The sequence below is a fragment of the Chlorocebus sabaeus genome, chromosome 14 (assembly GCF_047675955.1).
Source record: "Chlorocebus sabaeus isolate Y175 chromosome 14, mChlSab1.0.hap1, whole genome shotgun sequence".
NCBI lineage: Eukaryota > Metazoa > Chordata > Mammalia > Primates > Cercopithecidae > Chlorocebus > Chlorocebus sabaeus.
Window position 1 is genome coordinate 91873793 of NC_132917.1, and position 10098 is coordinate 91883890.

Genomic DNA, 10098 nt, shown 5'->3' on the forward strand with positions numbered 1-10098 from the left:
GGGAAGCGCCCATGACAGGAGCTCACTGCTGAGCTCCACAGCCTGCTTGCAGGAGGCGGAGGGTCTTGGCCTCATCCACCTACTGCCTTCTCCTGATTCTGTGCTCCCTGGTTTCTCCTTCATCACTCTCCTGAAAATACTTCAAAGCTTCCTGCTCTCTTCAGTGCTGACCCTATGGTGCTATTTCCCAAATAAATAAATGACAAAGAAAGAAACGATAACTCTTCACATAGGCAGGGCAGGCCATTTTCTTCACCATCCACCTTCAGTGAAAACTCTAATTACCTAATCCTACCTATAGGTGCTTCTCACATGAAGAATGGCAGAGAGGATTTTGCCCACCTTAGCATGCTTTCTGGGTATAACTCTATGTCCCAGATAAGCTTTTGGGCTTCCTGCACCCCACACTCCTCAGTCTATTTGTGCCAACTGATTTATGCAGGGCTGGGAAGCTTCCAAAAAACAAACAAACAAACAAACAAACAATTTGGGATTTAGACATATACAGACATGTCTGATGACATTGGCAATGCCTTCAAGAAAGCCAAATTGCAGTGAGGAACTTCAGGAGACAGATCCTGAGGGAAAGAAGCCACCATTATGAACCAATCTGGAAACAGGACCTGAGCAGTAAACGGAAATGTTTCTGCATAGAATGAGGCCAACACTGCTTGAGCCTCCTTGCAGAGAAAAGGTCGTGTGTATGCAAAGTGAAAAGAGCTGGAACATCTTGGAGCTCAGGCATCTCTGTAAAGAAGTCACAAAGGAAGAGAGAAGCCTTTCCCTTCCCATTCTGTAGATGTTCAGCTAATAATTGTCCAGAGAAAGTGGTGGTGGCCACTCTTCAAGGGGCAGCCTGAGCAGAGTGATGATGGGGACACAGACAAGAAGCAAGAGGCACAGAAAAGAAATTCATGAAAGCAACATGGCAACCCTGGAGTACCACCTGAGATGGCTAGGAGGAGCCACAGGAGGATGGCAGAGGGGGGTAGCCTCCAGTTCCTAGCCACACCTCTCCAGTCCCAGGAGCCAAGCACACAGTTCCCTGTGACCTCATTGTATCCAAGGTAGTGAGGTGAAGAAGCATTTAGATTATATAAAGAATTCTCCACTCAAGGTATATAAGCAAGTCCAAACAATTATGTAGGAAGAAAGAAAAAGACAACAGGCTTGCAAAGCATTAAGCATATTTGCAAAAGCTGAGTATAGACAGTGCAGGTTCTGCTCGGTCAGGATTGAATGGGAAGGGGAGGAGAGGCCAGACTTTGGTGTCCACTCAGCCTGTCCTGAGCCAGCACTGTCCTTGGAGTGATGGAGGGTTTGAGTAAGTATAAAAATACTGGAAGCCTCAGAAACTGGCAAGTCCAATCCCTCTTTTACACGAATAAGCACCTGGGCTTTCCACAAAAGAAAATGGTTAGAAGTAGCATTTGGGTGGCACATCACAGAAAGCCCCCACACACATTAGCCTGGATGATTCTCACAATGTCCCCATGAGATTGTGCTGTCCTCACTGCAAAAGCAAAGAAATAGAGGTTTGATAGTATTAAAGAAAGTGCCCAAGGTCTCTTGGCTCCACTGCACACCATGCTCTGTGAAAGACGGAAGGGGTGGGAGGCAGGGCCTAGTGGGTTATGCAGAGGACAGCTTGGTGAGATATTGCAACCAGTAGTTCAATACAAAGAATCCATGTGAGTCAATGAATGAAAGAATGAATGAAAACCTGTGAGACATTAATAAACATCATCAAACACAAGCTGTGTAGGTTTTTAAGAATTGAATAATCTCATTAAACAGTGGGAAAATTTAAGATTCCAGAAAATTCAGAAAATATATGGGCCAGTGTTTGGTGTACATCAGTTCATTAAAATTATAAATGTGAAGACTCTACTCATAAACTACTGAATCAGAAATTCTGGGACCTCCTTATATTCAACAAGCTGCCCAAGTGATTCTGCTGTGTGTGAAAGTTGGAGAACTAGTGATTTAGGTTATAGTTTAATTTGTAATAATCAAGACAAATAATGAACTGCCTTGTAATAAACACTCACATTCACTGATTGCCATCATGTCTCTTTCTGATAATAATAGTGAATCTACATGAGCACTTACTCTCTGCCATATGTGTAAATTCTGATTGAATTTTCATAAGAACTTTGCAGGGCAAGTATTATTATCTTGACTCAATAAAATCAGGGCCTAATGCTCAGAGAGATGGAGTGACTTGGTTAAACAAACATTGTTAGACTGGGCCAAAGCTGGCTCTGCACCAGGTCTGCCTGTCTCCAAGCCCGTGCTCCCTCCATCATAGCCAGGACACCCCTCCTCCTTTGCATGAAGTTGGACCTGAGACTGGGCTGGGAGGTTCAGAAGAGTCTCTCATAACTTCAAAAGTGATGAGCATGGTTCACAAACATGAACACTTATCTATCATTGCAGCAGCAAATAAGAACTTTTGAGAACCCGGTGACCAAAGTTGAGAAGCATAGATAGCCTCCAAAAACTCTAGAAGAAACAGAGACCATGCCTGTGAAAGAATGTTGTATTAGAGAGGGAGTTTGAGGGATAACAGAAGATGGAGAAATGGAGGCTGGCTTGAGAAATGTAAGTAGCCTAGATCTGGAATCTGGGAAGGAAGGGAGTGAGGGTGTGCAGTGGAAGGTGCTGCAGAAACGAAGTTGGGTGAAAGGGGAAGGAAGGAAACTTCCAGATGAAAGGATTCATGGATATGCCTGCTGTGATGGAGGTGGGTAGAATGAGAGCAGGAGCCAGGAGAGAGAGACAGAGAGAGAGAGAGAGAGAGAGAGAGAGAGAGAGAGAAGCCTTGAGCAGATGATTCACCAATGCATGATTTGTAACATCATGCACTGTTCACTGGTCACTTGGAAAATGTTGGTTCACTGAGTCACAAAGATCCTCCAAATGCACAGTGAAAAGCCCCACTGTACACCCGGAGGTAAATAAGAAAGGAAAGGCAAACGATCTTGAAACAGCATCGACCTCCCAGACACCCTGAAAGGATCTCAAGGAGTCCAGGAGTCTCAGGCTTACACCTTGAGAAGTACTGCTGTGGTGTAACGAAGAGCATTCTGAACTGGGAATCAGACAAACCGCGTGCTATATCGGACTCACCTTTTCATTAGCTTGGGCATGTCCCTGAACTTCTCTGAGCCCTGTCAGACAAGCTGGATGACTCACTATTTCTTAACAATTCCCCATGAATTTCCCCATCAGAGCATTTCTCTGCTCTGCCTAAGATAGACTCTTCTCTGCCCAGTTCTCCAACTGCCACCTGCCAACTGTACCCCTTCTTGAAGGCATAGCCAGTAACCACCGTGATAAGTTCTCTATTTCCCCTCTTCAGACACATCTCTCCTTCTTAGGCCCTTTACTGCCTGTGTTTGGACCTCTCCTGGGGATCTTATCTCACTCTGCCCTCAGAGTAAAAATGACCAGAATCCTTGTCTGGCAACCCCACCACTTCTGGCACCCCCACTCCCCCTCCCAACTGGACTGTGAGTCCCTGAAGAGCAGAGACCACCAGGTCTTATTCATGTTTATGTCTCCTTCAGCCATTAGCCCAATGCCTGACACAGAGTAGGCACCCTGTGGAAGCGAAATTAATTGGTTAGCATGTTTCAGAAAGATCTATCTGTAAGGTTAAATGGATATTTATGGGAGAAGAGGCTGGGAAGAGGTGACTGGGAGGTGAAGGGAGAGGAATGGCGGTAAAGGGAAATAATGAGAAAACTGACGGAAGGGGCCTGAGGGGGGAGGTCACAGTGTACACCTATGGGCTAAAGAGACAGGGTGTGATGGGGGCACAGTAAGAAGATAAGAAGGGCATTTTATGGTGGACTTAGAGGATGGGGAGGGGAGTGGAATGCTTGGTGAATGGCATTCATTGGACTAAGACACTAAAGAATACTTGGGATGAAAATCAGGAGACACTGGGTGGAGGAGCTGAGTCCTGGCTGCTGGATGACTGCTTGTGTGACTGAGGGACATGAACAGAGGTGCTAGCAAGCCGACCCCATTCTCTCTGCACACGATGCCAGGGACGCCATTGGATCTCCTGTGTGGGGCTTCCTGAGAACCCCCCTTCCAGGCACCTGGAAACCCCTGCCAGCTCCCACACATCTGGTGAGGAGCAAGCCCGCATGTAGCACAAGTGGAAAAGAGTAAGACACTCAAAACCTCTGTCTTTTTCTCTTCAAATATTTGCAGAGGGAGTGTGGCAGGAGCTCAGGGAATGCGGTGCTTATTGCTCACACTACATTAAAATTCAGATTGGCTTGTGCAATATCCCTGGCATAACCACTCTGTGCTGATATTTTTATAACTCTTAATATCAAACAAATTGCCTCTTCACTGAGACAGTTTAATGTGGCGGGGGCCGTGCCCGCCAGCTTCCTCACGCCGGCCCCATAAAGATCATCGTTCTGTTACTGGGGACAGAGGAGCTATGAATTTACTGTCAAAAATATGACTGGATTTTGCAGAGTAAATCTTGGACTGTATTAAAAGGATCATGGTGTTTTAATTTCTTTTCTCACCCCATACACTCTCCACCACATCTTTTTTTACTAATAAAATAAGGTAGGGGCCTCCAAGTTGAATCATCTGTGAATCATCTTTTTTGGCCTAGGTTCCTGTTTTTGTCATGTTCATGCCTCTTCTTCAGTCATCAATAGATGCCTTTGGCTCCACCTTACATTCAATAAATGCTCCCTCTTTTCTTCATGATCTGGGACAGAAAAAGACTTGAATGGATTTTTCTAGAAAATTCCCACCATACTTCAACTTCAGGATCAACGGAATCTTCTCTTCTTTGGGTAACTTTTACCGCAATGGCATCTGGGGAGTAGAGAGAACGATAGTTGAACATTACACTCTTCTTCCTGAACTCGTTCCATCAAATACTCCTTTTATTACAAATATATGGTTTCCTACATAATTAGGAAAAATAGACTGTATTTATTGAACAATCAGTTCTCCCTTTCATTTATAAATCAAGGACCTAGAAAAATGCCAATCAGAGCAATCCATTCCAGATAGTATGTATTCCCAAATTGAGTTGTTATAAATCAACCCAAAGCAAAAAAACCTGACATTTTACTAGCCCAAGTCACTTTACTGTAGGTAATCAGTCCTTTCCAAATATTGAACATAGTTTGTGAACTCTACCCTCCCACAGTGACTGCCCTACAGAGCCACTCAGAGACCCAGGATACTGAAGTTCAGAACAAGTAAGTAAGGTGTCCTCCAAGAAATACATTGACTGGAGGAGTTGTGTCAATAGAAGTCTCAGTACAGTGTATGCAAGTGCTGAATGGCAGCACAAATGCAGAGAACAAATGATCAAAGTGTTTTGCATCATCTTCCAGTCTTCTTGAGACCACACACTCTAGACAGACAGACAGACAGACAGACAAATGGACACCAGTCACACATCCTTGTTTTCAAGGCAGGGAGGAAAGCTTCCACTTGAAAAGTGCCCAGTCACTTGAAAGGGTTACCTGTGTGAGGTCACATAATTTTGAATATTTTTCTTTCATATCTTTATAGCTCAAATCCTCTTTTTCTTCTCTACTTGTATTTTATGAAATAATATTTAGGATGACTCCACCATTTTCAAGTTTTACATTTTAATATGCTTTGAAATTGGTATCCTCACATAACATACTTAACACCAATCAGAGGTACCATCACCCATTATTATAACTTGACGCACATTTGTTCTGTGAATATTTTAGGAAGATTTCAACTGAATAATCCTTTTCTTTAAGTACCATATCTTTTTTGATTCTTATGGCTGAAGCCATATCCACTTCCTTTGCTTCCAGAACATTCCAGATTGCCCTGGCTGGCAGCACTGGTGGTCTTTGAAAATCTACAAAGTTCTAGAAAGGCTGATCCAGGCTAGGAAGTCAGACCAGGTCTTGTAGAATTGTCAGCTATTAAAATATGTCACATCTTATGCTTATGAAACCAGGAAAAAGCATAAATCACACTTTTATAACTAACTGCTATGGTCTGAATGTGTCCCCCAGAGTTCAAGTGTTGGTAACTTAATTTCCAATGTAACAGTGTTAAGAGAATGGATATTTAAGGGTTATTGGGCTCTGTCCTAAGGGTTATTGGGCTCTGTCCTCATTAATGGATTAATGGTGTTATCATGGGAGTTAGTTATTGAGGGAGCAGGTTTCTGATAAAAGGGATGAGTCTGCCCCACTTTCTCTCTTACTCCTTTCTGCTCTCTTCCCCTTCCTCTTTCCCTTATAGAATGATGCAGCAAGAAGGTCCTCACCAGATGCAGCCCCCCAACCTTTGATTTCCCAGCCTCCAGAACAGTAAGAACAAAAAAATCTTTTCTTTATAAATTACTTAGGCTATGGTATTCCGTTATAGCAACACAAAACAGACTAAGACACTGACTATGCTAAAAATGGGATGATCTGGGCCGGGGACGGTGGCTCATACCTGTAATTCCAGCACTTTGGGAGGCCAAGGCAGGTGGATCATGAGGTCAGGAGATCAAGACCATCCTGGCTAACACGGTGAAACCCCGTCTCCACTAAAAATACAAAAACTTAGCCGGGCCTGGTGGCGGGTGCCTGTAGTCCCAGCTACTGGGGAGGCTGAGGCAGGAGAATGGCGTGAACCTGGGAGGCGGAGCTTGCAGTGGGCAGAGATCATGCCACTGCACTCCAGCCTGGGCGACACAGCAAGACTCCGTCTTAAAAAAAAAGATGATCTGAATAATGCAAAAGAGGAAATCTTGATAATATCAAAAATTTAGAAACAATCAAAATGACCAAAATTTGTGCCTTGTTAAAAAAATAACCATCCATAGACCATACAAACCTATAATAAAACACTGTAACCACTTAGAATTTTGTTATAGAAAAAATATTTAATATGATATAAAAAAGTATTTACAATTTAACACTGAATGAAATAAAGCAGGTCAAAACAATGTTTACAATATGACCTTTTTTTAACACATGTATTTTGAGATTGAGGATAAATTCCAGACTGTTTATAGTAGAATAACAGGTGATTTTTTTTCTTCTATGTTGCGTATCTCTGTTGTCTTAATGTTCAATGGAAAAAATAGGTGTATTGCTTTCAAAATAAGAGGGAAAAAAAGTAGTCTGGAAAATTGTTTTCATTGCACATCTGCGGGAGTTGAAAATTGAGCCTAGAGCTTACAAGACATTCTTGTATTCATGCATCTCAACAAATAATACTTATGGCCTAAGGTAAGCTAGCCCTGTGGTATTGCAGAAAAACCAAAGACCCACTACCTGCCCTCTGACAACTTATAGTTCTGCCACTCAGACAAGAGAAAACTTAAATCCCTGCCTTTGAGGTGAGAAATGAGGGCTCACTTCTGCCAAGGGCCTCTGAGGCTTCCACAGCTCCTTGGACTGAAGTTGGAGCCAGCACTGCCTCCTGTGCCCTGAGGGTGCCTAGGACCCTCGCAGAAAGCTACTGAGGTCCCAGGGGATCAGGGTGTGGCTGAAGTAGTCTGGGCCTGCAGCTACTTCCTCAAGTCCACTCTCCCACCCGGACAGCCTGTCCCACTGCCCTCGGACACCCACCTCGTCATACTCTTCTGTTTCTCCCCTTCCTATCCTCTCTGTCCGGTTTCTTCCAGGCCACTTCCAAAGAGACCTGCTGCTCCACCCTCAATCTGTTGCTTGTGCCTTACTAGAGGTTTCTGCCCTTTTCAGCGCCACATCCCAGGGAAGGAAGAAACATGCTCCAGGGCTGGAAGTTCGTCTTTGAGGGGAGGAAGTTCCCTGGAGTCTGCAGCAGATGGGGGAGGCCCCAGTGGGGCGCACGTGGATGCATTTCTGGGAGGAAACCAAGTACCATCCGCTCTCGCTCGCTCCCATCCAGTGTTTTCTTCCCCCAGTGAGTCTCTTAATTTTGCTCATTTATCTTAAAGAGCTCCGTAAGCGCCGTGGGCTCTGGTGGGGGGTGGGGGGCGCACGGGGCCTCCGACACCCGACCCCCACGCCTGCCTCCCAGAGGAGCCATCCAGCGCGGACCAAATCTCATTTTCCTACAAATAGTTTGTCAGAAGCAGCAGGGCAAGTAATAAATCACGGAGAGCGAGCGCGGAGAAGGGAAGGGGGGAGGCTGGCGAAGGGAGGGTGGGGCCGAGGGGGCGGAGGGAGGGTTGGCTGCGCAGATGGAGGAGCGCGCGGGAGGGTGCGAGCGGCGGGGAGGGGCGCAGGCTTGGGAGAGACAAACGGAAAAGGAGGGAAGGAGATCAAAGAGACAAAGAGAGGAAAACACGAGGGAGGATGAGAAAGGTAGAAGGAGCCAGGGGAGTCCAGGGGAAGGAAGCAAAGGGAGAGGGAGAGACTGAAGAGAGGAACGGAAAAGACTGGAAAAGATAGCAAGGGGTGAATCAGGAAACAGAGAAGGGGAAATAAAAGGAGAGGAGAAAATGAATCCAAAGAGGATGCCAAAAAGGAGGAAGGAGAGAGGTCTGGTACAGAGGCAGACCCGGAAAACGAAGCTGGGCGAGGAGGTGCTCCATATGTCCTGAACTCCCTCTATGCCCTGAGCCAAAGGGGTGCCTGTAGTCTGACTCCTTGACCCACCCCTCCCCACCTTTATCCCTGCTGCCTGCTCCAGGTGGACTGATGCAGGATGCAGGTAAGGATGGGGTCATCTTGGTCCACTGTTAGCCAGCCTAGAGAGACAGTCATTGCAGTGTGTGTGTGTGTGTGTGTGTGTGTGTGTGTGTGTGTGTGTGTGTGATGGAGACAGGGAGGGGAACCTGCATATCACCTATTATGATGAACACATGCGCCCTTAAGCAGGCTACTTCACTCTTCTGAGACTCAGTTTTCTGATCTAGAAAATGGGAACAATAATCTCTCTTTGCAGGCTTGGGAGAATTGGAAGAGATGACCCACAGGAAAAGCATCTACCACACGGTACAGGCTGTTGATTAGGAAACGCAGCCTCCCTTGAGTTTCTGTGTGGGTGAACCTGGCTCCTGGGGCCCCGGGTGGGGGTGCCAGGCTTCAGAATCTGCACACTGCTTCACCACCCCCGCAGCCTGTGATCCCAAGCCAGGCCCTCTGATCCGGCAGCTGTCAACACAAGCACACTCCAGTGCTTTCTGCTTTGCTGTTGGCCTCCCTCGGGAAGCTTTGAACACTAGTGAGATCATCATTGTCAAACTCTCTGGGCTCTGGTGCAAGAGCAGTCAGATAAGGAGGAATATGACGTGCCAACCCTCCACTTTGGTCCCTAGCCCCCAGCCTCACCTTGCTGACCTCTGGCTCCTGCTTAGCTCAGGAACTGTGGGCTCAGAACAAAGTTTAGGTTCTTCTTCTCTGATTCACCCCTTTCTCCTTCCTGATTACTGGCATGGAGCCACGCACTGCAGGAAAGAAATCGGGTGACTTTACAGATGGGAGGAATGAAATGGTGCTTGTAGGGGCCTATGCTGTGCTGGGCACCAAAGTAAACTGCCAGAGGACAGGGACCTTGTCTGCATGGCCCGCAGAACTATCCTAGCACAGTGCTGGCACGTGTTGAGTTCACGAAATGAATGAGTCGTTTGATATTGTGAATATGCATTCACTTATTCATATCTCATGACTAAAAAAAGCTGCTATTCCATTTTATGGAAAGGGCAACTGAGACACAAAATCACAGGCAGGAAGTGATCAAACCAGGGGTTGAATCCAGAGCAATCTGTCTCCAAAGCCTGTGTTCCTTCCACTGCAGCCCGTGGCCTCCAGGCATCCTGCCCCTCAATGCCTGAGGCACCAGGGAGTCAGGAATGGCAGAGACCCAAACCCGTGATTCCTGCTGGACCTTCTCCTTACCTCCTAGATTCTGGAGTGGGCACCCCACAGAGCACTCCGTTTGAGGTGGCCCATTCATTTCCGGGCTCCTGGCCATTGGCATTGTCCTCTAGCTCTGGACTTCAGGCTATGCCTCTCTCAGACCCTCAGCCCCAGCCCGCTGCTCTACTTGGGACTTTGAAGATGAGGTCATGTGCCTCAGAACTTCTCTCACCTCAGCTCTCAGGACCCCAGCTGTACCTCCTCTGTCCCCCTC

The 10098-nt window shown here is 46.4% G+C and overlaps 1 long non-coding RNA gene across 1 annotated transcript; it reads right to left on the reverse strand.

Annotated features, from left to right (window-relative positions):
- Positions 1 to 4520: 4520 nt before the first annotated feature.
- On the reverse strand, positions 4521 to 8101 carry LOC103241295 (uncharacterized). The gene is made up of 2 exons (XR_500394.3): positions 7608 to 8101; positions 4521 to 4857 (listed from the first exon to the last, which is right to left on the reverse strand). It is a non-coding gene; the product is annotated as an uncharacterized lncRNA (long non-coding RNA).
- Between the last annotated feature and the right edge of the window lie 1997 nt (positions 8102 to 10098).